Source organism: Pristiophorus japonicus, chromosome 4, assembly GCF_044704955.1.
Source record: "Pristiophorus japonicus isolate sPriJap1 chromosome 4, sPriJap1.hap1, whole genome shotgun sequence".
In the NCBI taxonomy this organism is placed as follows: domain Eukaryota; kingdom Metazoa; phylum Chordata; class Chondrichthyes; family Pristiophoridae; genus Pristiophorus; species Pristiophorus japonicus.
In genome coordinates, this window is record NC_091980.1 from 174521170 (window position 1) to 174543250 (window position 22081).

A 22081-nucleotide genomic window follows, 5' to 3' on the forward strand; every position below is an offset into this window, starting at 1 on the left:
AACTACAGACGTTGTGTGGGCCAGAGCATATCCGACTTTGTGGCGGAACTTTGGAGGCTGGCTAGTTTATGTGAGTTCTCCGATGAACTAAGGAGAGAAGTACTGAGAGACTTTTTTATTGAAGGAATAGGCCATGCAGGCATATTCCGAAAACTCATAGAGACCAAGAACTTGACCCTAGAGGCAGCAGCACTGGTCGCACAGACATTCTTGGCAGGAGAAGAAGAAATGAGGTTGATCTATACTACGGGTACGACAACTAACGAAACATCGGAACAAGGGGTTCACAGCGTGAAACGAGCCGCTACCCCCACACACAGACAAAGGCAGGAGAGCAGGCCCTCAACAGCAGGCAGTGGCTCCAGAAGCCATCAAGGGCCACATGAACGGCCGTTCACACCTCATCAACCCAGAATGTGAGCAATCAACTACAAACTGAGAGAAGCTCAAGAGAGATCAGCCAGACGCAGCTCATCCTTCGGAAACAATGGAAGCGGTCTGTGCTGGAGATGTGGGGGAAGGCATTCTACAAGGGGGTGTCGATTTCAGCTTGCCGTTTGCAGAAATTGCAACTATGCAGGGCATCTGGCCCGCATGTGCAGAAAAACAGCAGCTCGGCTGATATACGAATCGGATGGGTCGAAAAGCGGACCAGAAGACGGTGTGGACAGTACCCGGGACACCGAGGTACAGCGGGTCAACACGATTAATGGCCACTGTTCTGACAACAAGATGCCTCCAATAATGATGAGGGTCCTACTCAACGGGATACCCGTCAACATGGAACTGGATACGGGAGCGAGTCAATCTCTCATGAGCATTCAACAATTTGAACAGCTGTGGCCGCACAAAAGCAACAAACCAAAACTCACAAGGGTCGACACCAAACTAAGGACCTATACCAAAGAAATCGTCCCAGTCCTTGGCAGCAACATATTCTCAGTCACACACAAAGGGATGGTGAACCGACTTCCCCTGTGGATTGTCCCCGGAGATCTCCCAGCACTGTTGGGGAGAAGCTGGCTGGCAAAACTAAATTGGAAATGGGATGATGTTCATGCCATGCTGTCAGAGGAACGGATCTCCTACTCAACAGTTCTAAGTTGATTTGAACATCTCTTTCAGCTAGGTGTAGGCACCTTCAAAGGGGCTAAAGTTAAAATCTACATCACACAGGATGCTAGACTGGTCCATCACAAGGCTAGAGCTGTGCCCTATGTGATGAGGGAAAAGATTGAACATGAACTGGACAGGCTTTTGCGGGAAGACATTATCTCACCCGTGGAATTTAGCGACTGGGCAAGTCCCATCGTTCCAGTCATGAAGCCTGATGGATCCGTACGAATCTGTGGGGATTACAAATCTACCATAAACAGAGTCTCCCTACAGGACCAGTACCCGCTGCCCAGAGCGGAGGACTTATTTGCCACATTGGCTGGAGGAAAACTTTTGTCGAAACTAGATCTCACATCTACGTATATGACGCAAGAACTGACCGAAGAGTCTAAGCTACTCACCACCATCAACACACATCGAGGCCTTTTCATGTACAATTGATGCTCATTCGGCATCAGGTCGGCAGCTGCTATATTCCAGCGCAACATGGAGAGTCTGCTCAAGTCCATCCCGGGGACGGTTGTGTTTCAAGACGATATACTCATCACGGGCAGGGACATTGACTCCCATCTCCGCAATTTGGAGGAAGTACTAAAGCGGTTGGATCGGGTAGGCCAAAGAGTTAAGAAATCCAAGTGTCTGTTTCTCGCGCCTGAGGTTGAATTTTTGGGCAGAAGGATTGCCGCTGATGGAATCCGCCCAACAGAATCCAAAACAGAAGCGATTCGCCTGGCACCCAGGCCCCGGAATGTCTCGGAACTGCGCGTCTTTCTCGGGCTATTCAATTACTTTGGGAACTTTATGCAGAGATTGAGCACGCTGCTGGAGCCTCTCCACGTGCTCCTCAGAAAGGGGTGCGATTGGTTTTGGGCGGACGCCCAGGAACGCGCCTTCAATAAGGCACGCAACCTTCTATGTTCCAACAGTGTTTTGGCTTTTTTTGAACCAGGTAAAAAGCTAGTTCTTACATGTGATGCGTCAGCGTACGGGGTCGGGTGCGTTTTACAGCATGTCAATGGTGAGGGTAAATTACAACCCATTGCTTATGCCTCCAGGTCACTTTCGCGGGCGGAGCGCGGGTACAGTATGGTGGAGAAGGAGGCGCTCGCGTGCGTGTACGGTGTTAAAAAGATGCACCAATACCTTTTCGGGGCCAAGTTCGCGTTAGAAACCGACCACAAGCCCCTCACGTCCCTGCTATCCTAGAGCAAAGCAATAAACGGCAACGCCTCGGCGCGCATTCAACAGTGGGCACTTATGCTGGCCTCTTACGATTGCACAATAAGGCACAGACCAGGCACAGACAACTGTGTCGACGCACTTAGCAGGCTATCCCTGGCGACCACGGAAGGGTCTGACGAACAGGACTGTGAGATGGTCATGGCAATCAATGCCTTTGAGTCCACAGGTTCGCCCATGACTGCTCGCCAAATCAGAGCCTGGACGACCAGCGACCCCACGTCATCCTTCGTCAAAAGATGTGTCTTAACCGGTGACTGGGCAGAGGCTTGTGATGCCTGCCCTGAGGAGAGCAAACCTTTCCATAGGCCCATGCATAAACTATCACTACAGGCAGACTGCCTGATGTGGGGCAGCCGAGTAGTTATGCCTCTGCGAGGCAGAGAGGCGTTTGTCCGGGAGCTCCACCGCGAGCACCCGGGGATCGTTCTCATGAAGGCCATAGCCAGATCCCACGTCTGGTGGCCTGGCATTGATGCGGACTTGGAGCTCTGCGTTCGACGGTGCACCATTTGTGCCCAACTCAGTAATGACCCCAGGAAGGCCCCCCTGAGGCCCTGGCCCACCAAACCGTGGTTGAGGGTGCACGTAGACTATGCGGGCCCATTCATGGGCAAAATGTTCCTCGTAGTCGTCGATGCATTTTCAAAGTGGATCGAATGCACCATTTTAAACTCGAGCACCACCTCCACCACTGTGGAGAGCCTTGGAATCATGTTTGCAACGCACGGCATTCCTGACATATTGGTCAGTGATAATGGTCCGTGCTTCACCAGTGCAGAATTCCAAGATTTTATAATTGACCACGGTATAAATCACCTCAAGACGGCACCTTTCAAGCCGACCTCCAATGGCCAGGTGGAGCGAGCAGTGCAAATCATTAAACAAGGCATGCTTAAAATCCAAGGTCCCATGCTGCAGGGCTGCCTGTCGCGACTGCTGCTGGCATACAGATCTCGTCCGCATTCGCTGACTGGGGTTCCCCCCGCGCAACTATTGATGAAATGGACCTTGAAGACAAGGCTCTCGTTCATCCTCCCAGACGTGCATGAAATCGTTGAGGAAAAACGCAGGAAGCTGACTGAGTACCATGACCGAAATTCGAGGGGGAGGTGGAATGAGATAGGGGACAAAATGTTTGTGCTAAACTATGGCAGGGGTCCCAAATGGCTTGCAGGGACAGTAACAGGCAAGGAAGGAAACAGGCTACTGGTTGTACAAATGGACAATGGCCAAACCTGCCGGAGGCATGTAGACCAAGTCAAAAGTAGATTCACCAACAACACTACAGAACCAGAGGCAGACTACAATGTGGAACTCACACCACACCTGGTGGACAGACAGAGGGAACAACCTGAGGAAAGGGCAATCTTGACAGCCCAGGCGAGATACCAACAATCATACTGAACGAAACAGACAGCCCAGGCCAGATACCAGTAATCACACCGAAAGAAAAACAGGCACCAAGGCAAACAACTGAACCACAACTAAGACGCTCCACGCGAGAGCGTAGACCGCCTGAGAGACTGAATCTATAAAGACAATAAGACCTTGGGGGAGAGTGATGTCATGTATCTCACACTACTGTACATAAATGCTATACATGACTGTAACTAGATATGACCTGTAATCACAAGTATACCTTACCACCAGGGGTGCACTTGCAGGAGACACTGCATACCTGTTCCACACAGGTATATAAAGGCAGGTCTCAGGCAAATGCGGAATTCGAGAGCTGTGAAATAAAGGTGCAGGTCCTGAGTGACCTTGACTTCAGCATGTGCCTCATGTGAGTTTGTACTGCAGGGACAGGACTTTACAGTTTGTGTAATCTCTCCTCGTGATTTAGCCCTTGGAATCCAGGGGGCCGAAATTCACCCCCACCGAAAACAGGGCGCACTTACCGTGTTTCAGCTGTTTTCACTGCCGTGGTGGATGCGGTGGCCTCTTGCGTGAAATTCAGCTTTGTCTTTTTTTTCCAGCGGGGCGGAAGTCAGTCATAATGGGGACGGAATTGGGGGGCGGGCGGAGTGTCCATCAAACTGGGGGTGGAGGTGGGGGGCGGGCGGAGTGTCTGCCGCTGTCAGTCATCAGCATGGCACATCACCACGTCTCGGCCCTCCACTTAAAGGGCAGAGCCGCCGCGAGCTCTGCGATTTTTATAGTTACGTCCACTGGGCCACCAGGGAGGGTTTCAGCTGGACCAGCGGCCTGTCACCCAAGAGGGGGTGCTAGGCTGCCTGTTGGCGGCCCGGCCGAACCCGGGGGCATAGTTGTCGGGTCGACCTGGGAGTCGGCCAACAATAAAAAATAAGATGGCAGCCGCGGCAGTGCACCCTATGGTGGCCGTACTGCCATTTTGCATGCAGTGCAAACACAGTGCACCGACAGAAAAAACTGTTGGGGGTACCGAACGGCGGCCGCAAGATTTTTAAAGCTAAATTTGGCTTCGCGACAGGAGACCGGTGATGCGCGCTTTGATGATGCACTTAGGAGGGTTCAGCAGCAGCGGAGCGGAAGTGGGGACCGCCGGAAAAAGCACCAAGGTTAATTTCGCGAGCGCCAGCCATTCTACAAAAAATTGGCTGCCATTCGACACCACCATGTGGCCGCCGCTTTCCAGCGGTAACAAGGCTTATCGAGTGGCTGAATTTTGATCCCCGGGTATCATTCTGGTCAATCTTTGCTGCACTCCCTCCAAGGCCAATATATCCTTCCTTAATTGTGGTGCCCAGAATTGAAGAGTACTCCAGGTACACTTTAACTAGGACTTTGTATAGTTGTAGGGTAAATAATCTTACTCGCTTGTGCCTCTTTAGTTTTAGGCGTATGTTTTCCAAGTCCGTTTCTTCATCTTCCTGCTCGCTACGATTGTCTAGAACTGATTGGTTGTTTGCTTTCGGACTGAAATAAAACAGATTAAAAATGACTATAAAATCTTTGATTCGCGGGCCACTGTTGACACTGTTGATATGACTGTTGCACACCTTGATATACTTGCCAGTAAAATTCATATGTCACAGAATCAGAGGGGGTGGTATTGCCCCTTTTTATAGCCCCGTTAGCACCTCCCGGGAAATTGCACCGGAGGTTTGGGGGGGGCGCTGTACTGGTTCGCGTCCCAGGCCGTTGAACTACCAGTGATGATGTCATCGCGTGCGCAACAACCTCTTAGCGAGGGAATTTGCCCCCGGGTCGCGAAGCTGCTGGACATCCACTCCCTGGGCGCAGTTTAAAGGGGAGGTCTGCAGCACCCCGGGCCACCATCTTTGTTGGTTGGCCAACTCTTGGGTCGGCCCGACCATGGCAGTCCTCGTGAATTTCTCAGATTCTAGTTTGTAAACCTAACCCAGAATATGACAAGAACCTTTATAATATAGTAAGTGAATGGGATGAATGCCCCCTCTGTTTGGAGTTTGCAAGGATTCTATGGGAAATGAGTTTAGGGTGTCAAAGAGAGATCAAAGATTTGCTCTTTCAGGAAATCATCTTTAGTTCAATTTCCTTCAGTTTCAATACTCAGTTATTTCACATCTACTGAGATTTGTGTGAAGCCTTTGTATTTGGAACAAAGTACTGTCACTCCATTACCAAGGAACCACCCTGTGTATCATTTTCTTCATTAATGAGAGCCAGTTTTCAGACCAAATATTGAATCGTGACCAGGTGGATACTCTACCAACAGGTATTGGATTATGCTTGCAACTAGTCACATTAACCATGTTACGTGCCACAACATCTACTCACGTGAATTCAGAAATTCCTATTGGAAACTGTCCATTACTGCCAGCCTCACTGCGTGGCCATGTGCTAAGAAAAACAGAAGAAGGTCCAATAAATATCTACCAATTTTTCACAGGAAGTTATACCAAGAAGACTAAGGTTCTCGACCCTAAGTACACCTCCGGACTGCCATACAATGATAGTATTGTTCCAAACGATATCCTGTGCTTTTTTTACACCATGGGGTCAATTTTGTTCCTGGTCACCTGAAGTGCACTTCACCTGTGAAGAGACGCCCATGATTCTTACGGCCTATCTATAGACATGGCCTGGGCGCACTCTCACCCTCTGACAGGGCATTGCGTCGAGAAGCCTGCAACCTAACTTCTGGCTACCAGCATCTGGCTGCTGCTCTCAATCGAAGACTGCCCCAGTGTACACTAAAAACTAGCAGTACCTTTTGTACTGCCACCATCTTCAGACTCCCCTGTGACAGAAGGTCCTGTGTAAGCCTCACTGCTGGGTTTCTTGGAGAGATCTCTGCTTCATGCGTACCATGAATTAACAAAGAGGAAATCGAAGCAAGAGGTTGGAAATGCCCATCCTGCCTCATTAGCAGTCTTCTGTAAGGTTTGAACCTAGTACAGGCACACACAGGCTCAGTTATGTCATTTTGGGACAGTACCAAAAATTCTGAGGCAGCATTTTGGGTTGGATACCTGACACACCAAGTCTTTATCTCCTCTCATATATCTTCAGGCCACCATCAGTGGTAAAATGCTTAGCTTTTTTTTAAATAGATTTTTATATTACTACTCACTAGGCAATTTCACTCCTGGATATAAGTCCTGTTCTAGTTCTGATCCTTCTATTTCCTAGTAGATAACCATTGGAGAAATAAAAAATAGTGATTACTGTTCAATGCAAAGAAAAACTCAGCCTCAGTCTCACCACTCTTACCAGGCTGAAACATGCACTCCTCATTTATATAATTCATTGCTTCAGCGAGATCAATCCACATCTTCGCCAAATTTGTGGGAAAGATGGAAAAGTAAGGATCCTGTTTACAAAGGAAGGAAAACTCGGGAAGGCTATTGCAAAATGGAGGGCTCAATCAAATAGGTAAATAACAAGAGACTTGGGACACTGAAGAACTCAATGAAACCAATGTGAAATAAAAGTCTCAGGGACACCACTATGGAATAAGGGACTCAGGGACACCACTGTGGTACTCAGGGACACCACTGTGGAGTAAGGGACTCAGGGACACCACTGTAGAGTAAGGGACTCAGGGACACCAGTGGTACTCAGGGACACCACTGTGGAGTAAGGGACTCAGGGACACCACTGTAGAGTAAGGGACTCAGGGACACCACTGTGAAGTAAGGGACTCAGGGACACCACTGTGGAGTAAGGGACTCAGGGACACCACTGTGGTACTCAGGGACTCGGGGACACCACTGTGGTACTCAGGGACTTGGGGACACCACTGTGGAGTATGAGACTCAGGGACACCACTGTGGTACTCAGGGACTCAGGGACACCACTGTGGTACTCAGGGACTCGGGGACACCACTGTGGAGTATGGGTCTCAGGGACACCACTGTGGTACTCAGGGACGCCACTGTGGAGTAAGGGACTCAGGGACACCACTGTGGTACTCAGGGGTTCCGGGATACCACTGTGGAGTAAGGGACTCAGGGACACCACTGTGGAGTAAGGGACTCAGGGACACCACTGTGGAGTAAGGGACTCAGGGACACCACTGTGGTACTCAGGGACTCAGGGACACCACTGTGGTACTCAGGGACTCGGGGACACCACTGTGGAGTATGGGTCTCAGGGACACCACTGTGGTACTCAGGGACGCCACTGTGGAGTAAGGGACTCAGGGACACCACTGTGGTACTCAGGGGTTCCGGGATACCACTGTGGAGTAAGGGACTCCGGGACACCACTGTGGAGTAAGGGACTCAGGGACACCACTGTGGAGTAAGGGACTCAGGGATACCACTGTGGTACTCAGGGACTCAGGGACACCACTGTGGAGTAAGGGACTCTGGGACACCACTGTGGAGTAAGGGACTCAGGGACACCACTGTGGAGTAAGGGACTCAGGGATACCACTGTGGTACTCAGGGACTCAGGGACACCACTGTGGAGTAAGGGACTCAGGGACACCACTGTGGAGTAAGGGACTCAGGGATACCACTGTGGTACTCAGGGACTCAGGGACACCACTGTGGAGTAAGGGACTCCGGGACACCACTGTGGAGTAAGGGAGTCAGGGACACCACTGTGGAGTAAGGGACTCAGAGACACCACTGTGGAGTAAGACTCAGGGATACCACTGTGGTACTCAGGGACTCAGGGACACCACTGTGGAGTAAGGGACTCAGGGATACCACTGTGGTACTCAGGGACTCAGGGACACCACTGTGGAGTAAGGGACTCTGGGACACCACTGTGGAGTAAGGGACTCAGGGACACCACAGTGGTACTCAGGGACTCAGGGACACCACTGTGGAGTAATGGACTCCAGGACACCACTGTGGAGTAAGGGACTCAGGGACACCACTGTGGTACTCAGGGACTCAGGGACACCATTGTGGAGTAAGGGACTCAGGGACACCACTCTGGTACACAGGGACTCAGGGACACCACTGTGGTACTCAGGGACTCAGGGACACCACTGTGGTACTCAGGGACTCAGAGACACCACTGTGGAGTAAGGGACTCAGGGACACCAGTGGTACTCAGGGACACTACTGTGGAGTAAGGGACTCAGGGACACCACTGTAGAGTAAGGGACTCAGGGACACCACTGTGAAGTAAGGGACTCAGGGACACCACTGTGGTACTCAGGGACTCGGGGACACCACGGTGGATTATGGGACTCAGGGACACCACTGTGGAATAAGGGACTCAGGGACACCACTGTGGAGTAAGGGACTCAGGGACACCACTGTGGTACTCAGGGACTCAGGGACACCACTGTGGAGTAAGGGACACAGGGACACCACTGTGGAGTAAGGGACTCAGGGACACCACTGTAGTACTCAGGGACTCAGGGACACCACTGTGGAGTAAAGACTCAGGGACACCACTGTGGAGTAAGGGACTCAGGGACACCACTGTGGAGTAAGGGACTCAGGGATACCACTGTGGAGTAAGGGACTCAGAGACACCACTGTGGTACTCAGGGACTCAGAGACACCACTGTGGTACTCAGGGACTCAGGGACACCACTGTGGAGTAAGGGACTCAGGGACACCACTATGGTACTCAGGGACTCAGGGACACCACTGTGGTACTCAGGGACTTGGGGACACCACTGTGGAGTATGAGATTCAGGGACACCACTGTGGAGTAAGGGACTCAGGGACACCACTGGGGAGTAAGGGACTCAGGGACACCACTGTGGTACTCAGGGACTCAGGGACACCACTGTGGAGTAAGGGACTCAGGGACACCACTGTGGAGTAAGGGACTCAGGGACACCACTGTGGAGTAAGGGACTCAGGGACACCACTGTGGAGTAAGAGACTCAGGGACACCACTGTGGAGTAAGGGACTCAGGGACACCACTGTGGAGTAAGGGACTCAGGGACACCACTGTGCAGTAAGGGACTCAGGGACACCACTGTGGAGTAAGGGACTCAGGGACACCACTGTGGAGTAAGGGACTCAGAGACACCACTGTGGAGTAAGGGACTCAGGGACACCACTGTGGAGTAAGGGACTCAGGGACACCACTGTGGAGTAAGGGACTCAGAGACACCACTGTGGTACTCAGGGACTCAGGGACACCACTGTGGAGTAAGGGACTCAGGGACACCACTTTGGAGTAAGGGACTCAGGGACGCCACTGTGGAGTAAGGGACTCAGGGACACCACTGTGGTACTCAGGGACTCAGGGACACCACTGTGGAGTAAGGGACTCAGGGACACCACTGTGGAGTAAGGGACTCAGGGACACCACTGTGTAGTAAGGGACTCAGGGACACCACTGTGGTACTCAGGGACTCAGGGACACCACTGTGGAGTAAGGGACTCAGGGACACCACTGTGGAGTAAGGGACTCAGAGACACCACTGTGGTACTCAGGGACACCACTGTGGAGTAAGGGACTCAGGGACACCACTGTGGAGTAAGGGACTCAGGGCCACCACTGTGGAGTAAGGGACTCAGGGACACCACTGTGGTACTCAGGGACTCAGGGACACCACTGTGGAGTAAGGGACTCAGGGACACCACTGTGGTACTCAGGGACTCAGGGACACCACTGTGGAGTAAGGGACTCAGGGACACCACTTTGGAGTAAGGGACTCAGGGACACCACTGTGGAGTAATGGACTCAGGGATACCACTGTGGAGTAAGGGACTCAGAGACACCACTGTGGAGTAAGGGACTCAGGGACACCACTGTGGTACTCAGGGACACCACTGTGGAGTAAGGGACTCAGGGACACCACTGTGGAGTAAGGGACTCAGGGACACCACTGTGGTACTCAGGGACACCACTGTGGTACTCAGGGACTCAGGGACACCACTGTGGAGTAAGGGACTCAGGGACACCACTGTGGAGTAAGGGACTCAGGGACACCACTGTGGAGTAAGGGACTCAGGGACACCACTGTGGTACTCAGGGACTCAGGAACACCACTGTGGAGTAAGGGACTCAGGGATACCACTGTGGTACTCAGGGACACCACCGTGGAGTAAGGGACTCCGGAACACCACTGTGGAGTAAGGGACTCAGGGACACCACTGTGGAGTAAGGGACTCAGGGACACCACTGTGGAGTAAGGGACCCAGGGACACCACTATGGTACTCAGGGACACCACTGTGGAGTAAGGGACTCAGGGATACCACTGTGGAGTAAGGGACCCAGGGACACCACTATGGTCCTCAGGGACACCGCTGTGGAGTCAGGGACTCAGGGACACCACTGTGGAGTAAGGGACTCAGGGATGCCAAAAGGGATTACAAAGCTCCAGGACATCATTATGGAAAAAAAGGGCTCAGGGTTGCCACTATGGATAGAAGGTTTGGTTTTGGGACACCACTAGGGAAAAGGAACTCAAAGACACCAATCTGGAGTAAGAGAATCAGGGATACCAGCATGGCATAAGAGGCTCAGGATCACCAGTATGGAGTAAGGGCCACGTGGATACATATGGAATAAGGTGCTCATGAATACCAATATGGAATACATTGAACTTTATAAATAGAGACATAAAGTACAAAAGCAAGGAAGTTACACTAAATCTTTCTAAATGACTGGTTCGGCCTCAGTTGGAATGTTATGTCCAATTCTGGGCACCACACTTTAGAAAGGATGTTAAGGTCTTGGCGAGGGTGCGGAGAAGATTTACCAGAGTGGAGAGACCAGAGAAGCTGGGACTGTTCTCCTTCGAGCAGAGGTTAAAGGGAAATATAATAGAGGTATTCAAAATTTTGAGTGGTTTTGATAGACTAAATAGGGAGAAATTGTTTCCATCAAAAGGACACAGATTTAAGATAATTGTCAAAAGAATCATGGAGGAGATGGGGAACATTTCTTTTATGCAGCAAGTTGTTCTGATCCAGAATGCACTGCCTGAAATGGTAGTGGAAGAAAATTCTATAGTAACTTTCAAAAGGGGATAAGATATACTTGAAAAGGAATCATTTGCAGGTCTATGGGGAAAAGGCAGCGGAATGGGACTAATTGATATCTTTCAAAAAGCTGGCACAGGGACGATGGACCCAATGGTCTCTTTCTGTGCTGTATGCCTCTACATTGCTATAATAAAGGGCTCATGGATACCACTATGGAATAAGGGGAAGACACGAGGAGTACAAAATGCAGTGTCAGTATAGCCAATAAGAAATTTAGGCCGAGGGAGGATCATTTTTCAACTTTGTGCTCTTGACAGGTGGCCTCGCCACTGGAAGTACATTTCGTAAATTCAGATGTAGCTCTACGCATGATTTCCCAGCCTTTGGTGCAGACCCACATTTCTGACATACACTGCTACTGGGCAAGAAACAGCATAAAGGTGGAAAGCAATCCTTATATCTGAAAGCTGATTCAAAGAAGAGAAGACGTTTGGAATTCTGCATATCAGCAATTAAAGAAAGAAAAACATCAGGACACTGAAGGAAGTGAAGGAAGAAACTGCAGAGGTACTTGCCATAATCTTCCTATCCTCCTTAGAAATGGGGGTGTTGCCAGAGGACTGGAGAATTGCAACTGTTACACCCTTGTTCCAAAAAGGGTATAAAGATAAACCAGATACTACAGGCCAGTCGGTTTAACCTCGGTAGTGGGGAAGCTTTTAGAAACAATAATTAGGGACAACATTAACAGTCACTTGGACAAGTGTGGATGAATTAAGGAAAGCCAGCACAGATTTGTTAGAGACAAATTGTGTTTAACCAACTTGATCGAGTTTTCTGATGAGGTAACAGAGAGGGTTGATGAGGGCAATGCGGTTGACGTGATGTAAATGGATTTCCAAAAGAAGTGTCACATAGTAGGCTTGTCTGCAAAGTTGAAGCCCATGGAATAAAAGGGACAGTGGCAGCATGGATACGAAATTGGCTAAGTGACAGGAAAAAGAGAATGGTGGCGAACGGTTGTTTTTCGGATTGGAAGAAGGTATACAGTGGTGTTCCCCGGGGGTCGGTTCTAGGACCACTGCTTTTCTTGATATGTATTAATGACTTGGATGTGGGTGTACAGGGCACAATTTCAAAGTTTGCAGATGACACGAAATTGGAAGTAGTAATGTTATGTATTGATGTGTGTATCGTCCTGGTACCTTAAATGTAATATAAGCACAATGATACACCACAGAGGGCGCTATGGTGGGAAACCTGGCAGTACCTGCAACAGGCAATATAAAAGGCTGACCACCACACCTGAGAGGCACTCTGGAGCTGAACAATAAAGGACGAAGGTCACAGCAGTTAGATTAACACCAGACTGTGTGGAGTCAGTGATTTATGTGCTACATACACCACATTGGCGACAAGGAAGCGGACGAACTCCACGCAACCATGGCTACTCTGGGCTCGCTAAAAGATTTTACGGTGGGCAATGATTGGGAGGCCTTTACGGAAAGGCTCGAGTACTACTTCACAGCAAACGACCTGACGGAGGACACGGACGCAATGAGAGATAAGCGTAAGGCGATATTGCTCTCCAGTTGTGGAGATGAGGTTTACTGTCTCGTCAGGGATTTGCTGGCACCCGGGAGCGCCAGGGACAAGTCATACGAGGCGCTGACTGAACTCATTCGTGACCAGTTGAAACCGAAGGAGAGCATCCTCACGGCCAGATACAAATTCTACCATCACTGCAGACCTGAGGGCCAGGATGTCACCAAATATGCTGCGGACCTCAGGGGACTCGCGGCGCCGTGTGATTTTGGCGCACACCTTGACGAGGCCTTGCGGGACGTTTTCGTTATGGGGATTGGCCATGAGGGCCTCCTTCACAAGCTGTTAGCCACGGAACCCACAGTCACTCTGACAAAGGCCATCACCATCAGCCGGGCATATATGACCTCGACTTGAAGCACCAAGCAAATAATCCACACAGTCTCGAACCCGGCCACCACGGACAAAACTGCAGAATGTGGCTCTGCCCAGGGCAGAGAGCACGGACCTCGGAGTCCTGGAACTCAGAGTCCGCTGAGGGGGGCCAATCAAGCAGCACCATGCTGGCACTGTGGAGGAAGCCATGGGGCTCACCGGTGCAGGTTTGCGGAGTACACGTGCAATACCTGCCACACGAAATGCCACCTTCAGCATTTGTGTAAAAGAAATCAGACTCACCATGTAGCTGAGGAGATGGGGGATGATCCACTATCCAGCGAGGAGCAGGCAGAAGATGATGAGGTGTTGGGACTACACGTGTACCGACGATTCGCCCCCACTGATACGGGAAGTAAAAATCAATGGGGTCCCTGTGAGTATGGAAGTGGACACAGGCTCGGGTCCGTCGTTGATGAGTCGGAGAACTTTTGATAAACTGTGGATTAATCCAGCTGCACGACCCAAGCTGGTCCCGGTCACGGCGAAGCTGCGTACCTACATCAGGGAACTAATACCTGTTCTTGGCAGAGCGATGGTGCAGGTATCCCACGGGGACGTGACGCACGGTTTACCTTTGTGGGTCATTACAGGCGATGGGCCGACACTCCTCGGCCGGAGGTGGATGGGGACGGTCCGTGGGAGCTGGGAAGACTTCACCACTCCACAGGCTGCTGCTCCCCAGGGTGCTGCCATGCCCTGGGTCCCCAGATAGCAATGCCGACCGAGTTGGAGCTGCAGCCTCACTCCACCCACAGGCAAGCCCCAGCCCCGGACCTCACACAGAGATCCTGCAGCGTCAGCCCCACAGGCAAGCAGCCCTGCACAGAGGGGCCTAGTGGGGGGGGGTGGGTGAGCCGGCGGGGCGCTGCGGGCGGGATGCGAGAGATCCAGGATGGCCAGCAGATCGGAGGGGCCCACGCAGAGGGAGAGTCGGGCGGCGGCAGCAGCTAGAGGTCGGCGGCCACAGCAGCCACATGGGAGGCGGCTACGGAGGCTGCGGGGGAGGCATCAAGTGCGGCCGCTGGAGAGGCCACGACGGCCGCAGGGGAGGTGGCTACAGTGGCCGCCGGAGAAGCGACGACAACGGCCGCAGGAGAGGCGGCAAGTCAGGTGGCAGCGGAGGGGAGCGGAGGCTGCAGCGGCGGAGGGCATCCGGAGCGGCGGAGAGCAAGCTGGTGGCGGCCTCGGTCCAGAGCAACAGAGCATCAAAGATGGCGGCGCCCAAGGAGAAGCCTCATGGAATCCTCCTGCATCAAAGATGGCGCCTTAAAAAGGAAATGCACCCGGGAGTCTTAAAAGGGCCTTACCAGAGCGAGTCTAAAATGAGCTATGTTAATGTGAGATGGCGAATCTATAATAAGAATTAATATTTTAATGCTGAATGGCCTCTGTATTTGTGTAAAATAATGGAAATGAAGTACAATTAATGATAAGAGCTAACAAGGAAATCAGGGATCCGTTACCAGTCAATAACTAGTTAGTGTACCAGATAACATGTACCATACTAATGCACTGTCTTAACCTACCTGCCTTTCGTTGGACAAGTGTGATGTTATGTATTGATGTGTGTATCGTCCTGGTACCTTAAATGTAATATAAGCACAATGGTACACCACAGAGGGCGCTGTGGTGGGAATCCTGGAAGTAACTGCAACAGGCAATATAAAAGGCTGACCACCACACCTGAGAGGCATTCTGGAGCTGAACAATAAAGGACGAAGGTCAGAGCAGTTCGATTAACACCAGACCATGTGGAGTCAGTGATTTGTGTGCTACATACACCACATTAATGACTTGAATGTGGGTGTACAGGGCACAATTTCAAAGTTTGCAGATGACACGAAATTGGAAGTATAGTGAATAGTGAGGAGGATTGGGATTGACTTCAAGAGGACATAGACAGGCTGGTGGAATGGGCAGACATGTGACAGATGAAATTTAATGCAGAAAAGTGCAAAGTACATTTTGGTAGAAAGAATGAGGAGAGGAAATATAAACTAATGGGTACAATCTTAAAGGGGGTGCTTGAATAGAGAGACCCGGGGGTATATATGCACAAATCATTGAAGGTGGCAGGGTAGGTTGAGAAAGCGATAAAAAAGTTTACGGGATCCTGGGCTTCATGAATAAAGGTATGAGTACAAAAGCATGGAAATTATGATGAACTTGCATAAAACACTTGTTCGTCCTCAACTGGAGTATTGTGTCCAATTCTGGGCACCGCACTTTAGGAAGGATATGAAGGCCTTAGCGAGAGTGCAGAAAAGATCTACGAGAATGATTCCAAGGATGAGGGACTTCAGTTACGTGGATAGACTGGAGAAGCTGGGGTTGTTCTCCTTAGAGCAGAGAAGATTGAAAGGAGATTTGATAGAGGTGTTCAAAATCATGAGGGGTCTGGATAGAGGGAAACTGTTCCCATTGACAGAAGGGTCGAGAACCAGAGGACACAGAGATTTAAGGTGATTGGCAAAAGAACCAGAAGTGACAGAAGAAAAAACTTTTTTACACAGCGAGTGGTTAGGATTTGCCTGAAAAGGTGGTGGAGGCAGACTCAATCACTGCTTTCAAAAGGGAGTTGGATAAGTACCTGAAAGAAAAATATTTGCAGGGCTACGGGGAAAGGGTGGGGGAGTGGGACTAGCTGAGGTGCTCTTGCAGAAAGCCGGCATGGACTCGACAGGCCAAATGGGCTTCTTCCGTGCTGTAACTAGTCTATGATTTTATGATCTTTTTAGATAGTACTGTATATTTCTCAGAAGCATCCCAAAGTACTTTTCACATAATGAATTACAGTGAAGTGCACCGATTTCCATTTTGTGCACATCAAGATCCCAAAAACAGAAATGATATAAAAGACAAGTTAGTCTGTTTTTGGTGGTGTTGGTTGGGCAAAGAATATTGCCCAGGACACAGAGAATTAATTACTTTTCTTCAAATAGTACCATGGGATAATTAACATTCACATGAACTGCTGGATCAGATAGATGGTGCCTTGGTTTAATATTTCATCCAATGACAATGCAGAGCACCCCCAGTACTAGCTAGAATATGTACTCTAGCCCTGGAGTGGGACTTGAACTAATAACTCTTTGGTTCAGAGGCAAGAGGGCTACCAGCAGGGCCAAACTGACAATTACAAAAACAAGATTCCTACCACATTAAAAATGATCAAGAACTGGTTGCAATTGAAGGATAAAGATCCACAGTGGAACCTCCGTTATCCACTAAAATGGAATGGACCATTTCTGGTGAGCAATAGAATTTTGTGGATAATCGACAGAACTCCCATTTTGCCTATGCATGGCATAGCATGAAGTCAAGTGCAGTACATAGAAACATAGGAACAGGAGTAGGCCATTCAGCTCCTCGAGCCTGTTCTACCATTCAATGACTGATCTGTAAATTCCATCTACCCGCCTAGGTAACGCAACCCATAATACCCTTGCCAAATAAGAATCTATCAACCTCAGTTTTGAAATTCTCAATAGCTTTTTCGGGGAGAGAGTTCCAGATTTCCACTACTCTTTGTGCGAAGAAGTGCTTCCTGACATCACCTCTGAACGGCCTAGCTCTAATTTTAAGGTTATGCCGCATTGTTCTGGACTTTCCCACCAAAGGAAATAGTTTCTCTGTACTTACCCTATTAAATCCTTTAATCATTTTAAACGTCTCAATTAGATCACCCCTTAATCTTCTATATTCAAGGGAATACAAGCCTAGTCGATGCATCCTATCCTGTTAGCCCCGGTATCATTCTGGTGAATCTGTGCTGCACTCCCTCCAAAGCCAATATATCCTTCTTGAGGTGCAGTGCCCTGAACTCAATGCAGTGCTCCAGATGGTGTCTAACCAGAGCTCTGTACAGCTGTAGCATAACTTCTACACTTTTGTATTCCAGCCCTCGTTGAAATAACGGCCAACTTTCCATCAACCTTATTAATTATTTTCTGCACCTGTAGTACATACATTAAATTGAATTGAATCTTTGATTGTGAGCTTGATTTGTTAGGCAGGAGGAGACTGGTGTTGATGGTCTGTGATATCTTGTCTCTGAAAATTCTGGCAGATAATCAGGAAGGCAGATAATAGAGGTTTCACTGTATTTTTAAAATAATAATACATTGTTTCAATTTCTAAAGGACATGTAGTATAATTCTTACCATTCTTTCCAACTTCCTCAGCATAGTCATTATTTAGCTGTTCCTGCTGAGGTACAATGAGGACTGGTTTCTTACATCGCACTGTTGAAATAGAGTTCTGCTGTTTGTATAGATGGACTCCAGGTTCTAGATGCTGCTTTGTCCCACCATAAGAGCTGTCCCTGTGAATCTCCATGTTTTCTCTCCGAATCAAGGCTTTTATGGGGCTACTCTTGGGGTGCATGTATGATTTTGCTTGTGTAGAATTATTTTCTTTTGCACTGGGATTGTCCAGTTGTACTGCTGCTGCTTCCTTTGGTTGAGCTTTCTTTTTTTTTTTCTCCTGTTGGGGAAGAGCAAAAATCTCCGTGTGACAAGAAAAGTAACAAGAAATGCCCCAGAGATTCTCCGTAATTCTTAATATTAATCTTTCTGCTGCAACGCCTGAACAGCATTACATCTAGCTATTACAACTAAGAAGTTCTACCACCATTAAAAAGCCATTTATACTTTACTCTTCTAGAAAACTGCATTATATAGCATTATGAAATGATCATTAATCTACTACATTATTTTTAACTAAAAATATACTTTCCGACTCCCATCCCTTATTAGCCAACATTTTTCATTTGTACAGAGATTGTTAGCAATCTGTATTTGATTTGTAAATATCTTTCAACAGCTTACAGATTCCTAGATAGCATACCTCTGTTACAGAAGATCTTGAAGAATATTTGCCAGATTTGTTATGCTCATTCCCTTGACCTTTCATTGACGGAAATGCAATTGAGAGGTTATTTATGTTTCTGTCCTTATCAGACTTCTGATCAAGTAAAATTACATTGGCAAAAGAATGATCTGACGTTGACGGATGCAGATGTGGCCTGTTAGGATTTCCTGGTGTTGAGTCTGCAGCATGCCTATGTACACACCAAGATATCTGATGACAAGTTTCTTGATATGGATAAGGTAGGTATCTGGCATCCTCTGCACATGGAGTGAAGGGTTGGTGAACTGGACTGCTAGTTCCCCCGGGTGGCATCTTAAGTCCATGCATTCTTTCTGAATTTCCAATAGTAACGTTGTCCTTTTTGTCAACTACTGTTTGTACGGAAGCAATGTTGTGATTGGGTTGGTCCTGCATATTCTCACAATGCATAATATTTGCATCATGAGACTCCTTCAGCAGGTGACAATTGTGTTTATCATTTTCAATTCTGTCATAATTGAGAGCAGCATCGAGGCCTTGAACAGACATCTCATAATACTTTGTATGCTTATAGTTATTTTTCAGTTGCCCCATAGTGATGAACGGATGCTTTAAAGCAGTTCTTGGAGAAATGCGCTTTTTGGGGTCAATGTTCAGCATTCTCTTCAGAAGAGCTACCATACTACTGCGATCATGCAACTCAGCTATGTCCTCATCATTTGGGAACAAAGTTTGGAAGATACTGAATGTTTCAAGTTGATCGAGTGACTTCAAAGTCCGTCTTCTTTTCTCCAAAGGTTGAGTCAACATGTTCGATTGGTACTCAGACAATGATTTAAGTTGCCACTGGCGAGCTGAATAAGGACGAGAGTTTCTTTTGAAGAAAAGATGGGCTTTACTTGCCTGGTTGAGCAGATAGTCCTTAGGTTGTCCTTGGGTTTCAACAATGATTCTGATCTGATCGTATTGATTTTTACCAGGATACAGAGGGGTACCAAGGCGAAGCTCAGCCAGCACACAACCGAGGGACCACATATCCAGCTTTTCACAGAAAGGCAACCCTAAGAGGATCTCTGGAGATCTGTAGTATCTGGCCTGGATATATGGGTCTTTAAAATGAAAATTACATTTCTCTATTAATAAAAAATTATATTTAAATATAAACAGTTTTCTTTGGAATCTTAGAGACTTAATTAATTTCAAAAATCAAGAGTTGTGATTCTTAAAAGTGCAGTGGGGTAGCACACTATCTTTTCACTTCTAAGATTTGGATCAGAGAACAGCATAGAATGATGAGCTGAAAGGTACCTGACTACAGCCCCATGGCATAGTTTGTTACAGGTTCCACCCAGTTGCTAATGGACATCAGTGTACAACACAAAACTGCCCAAAGTGCAGCAAGAGTTGGCAATCACATAAAAAAGCGACATAAAGATAACACCTGAAAACATATTGGAGTAACCTTGACATCTGCTGTGGTAGAAACATTATAGCGTATCCCGAAGGAGGGAATGATGAAACACCAAGAGTAATATGAAGTAAAGGAGACTCAGCATGGCTATATGGGAGGGAGGTCATGCTTAAAAAATGTATTGGATTTCTTTGTGGAGCTCTGAATTTACTCCCTCCCAGTCCCCACCCTCCTGTGCCTAGGCACTGGACAGGTGAAGTATATCTCAAATATGATGCATCATCCTGAGCTGATCATGCCTAAATTTGGTACATTAGGTCAGTAGAATGGCAACCAAGGTGCAAGTCCACCCTCTAGCAGGACCATGTGCTGAAAACTAAGGTTTGGAAAACAACAGACAGAAAATCTGTGGGCAGGCTGAAAGATAAAGGTAGGATTTATCTATTCAGTCCTCCATTGCTTTGTTGCCTGCCCCCACAGCACTTCCGATCTGAAGGGGCCTGGGTGGAGACCCAATGCTAGCCTCTTCGGATGCCCCTCAAAATAGGAGTCTCTTTGGTGAATTGAGGACAGGATCACTACCACCCATCAAATTTACATGGCTACACCTGTGCTTATTTGGACGCAGACATTCTATATCCCCTCGGTAGACACCGCAGAAAACCTGGGTCAATGTAAATGGGGTGGAAATGAATTGTCACGAGAATGCCTGTGCTTGACGCCTGAGGATTAAGCGTTCTTTATTGGGTATAAATGACAGGACAATCAGCCTTCACAGATCTAGTGGATAAGAAAAATTAACTCGAGATTATGGTTCTGAAGAACCGCAGTGGGGCACAACTTCTACGTAAGTTCCAAGATGCTTCCACTAGGAACCTTTGTTGCACACTTTCCACAGTTGTGTTTCTTTAATTTGGCTGCCAATGGAGGCACCTGTGCCAGTAGGGTGACAACTAGGGTTAGGTTAAGAAGCAGTGAAGTCCGACTGATAGTACATTTGTAGGAAGGGGAAGGGGCACTTTGGTCTCCCCAGAAACATTCTTTAGCTGGTGCCACTGTGAGGAGGCCTCTAGAGAATCATAATCTTCATTTTATTCTCGGGGTGGAGGCCACCCCCAGGCTAAACACCCAGGTGGTCCCCGCTTGATCAGTATGCCCGATCTGACTAGCCATACCTCTGCCAACCATATGCTGAGTCCCACTGATGTGTCTACTCCTGAGATATCGAGTCCCCCTCCAGGCTATTCTTCAGTGATTGGCATGTTTGGGGCAAGCCGAGGCTCAGCACCCAACAGGTCATTAAGGGAGTTTCAATGACAATCAGGGCCTGACACATCTGTGTCCCAGCCTATGTGCCAGCCGTTCCAGTGAACTCCTGCTGAAGTTATGGCAGGAGTACACTGGAATGTACATAGATTTTTGGAGCCTGTACATAGTTATAATTTAGCCAAACTTTTCATGCAGTGCTGCACAGGTGTTTAGTCCACAAGGTTGAAAATTGTGGAAGAGGGGATTAGAAATCGTCTCAAACAGAGGTAATTTTGCATGAAGCTGCATTCTACCAAAATGGTAGATTGTGATTAGCAGGATGCTTCAAGGGTCAGTACTAGGGCCAATATAACTTAAGTTGCTTAAAAATAATTTGGACGAGGCCACCATGGTTAATAGCACTGTCATTTTCTCATCAATGATTTGGAGAATTTGGGCTAAGATTATCTGGGTATAAGGGCTGATTAACATTTGGACATCTATTTGCAAAGATTAATGGGGATAATCAGCACAGATTAAACTTAAGCTGCTTTTTTACTTTATGAGAATTAGCACTACAGACACTAACTAGAAACAAGAGAATCACTGAACCAATCAGAAACAATAGAATCAGAGCAAATTAGAAACGGTATAATTGCTGAGATAATTGGAATCGCTAAGCCGATTGGAAGTAGGAAATAGATATCACTCAACCCGTTAGAAAGAGTAGAAACACTGAAACAATCAGATTGCTCATATATAGGTACAATGTCCCAGAACTCCGAAAACCAGACATTTTGCGCATAGCTGATGGAGTCGTCCGGAATCTGGAATTATTGTTCGAAAGCCGGACATTTTGCACATCCCGGGTGGAGTCGTCCGGAATTATTGTCCTAAAACCGGAC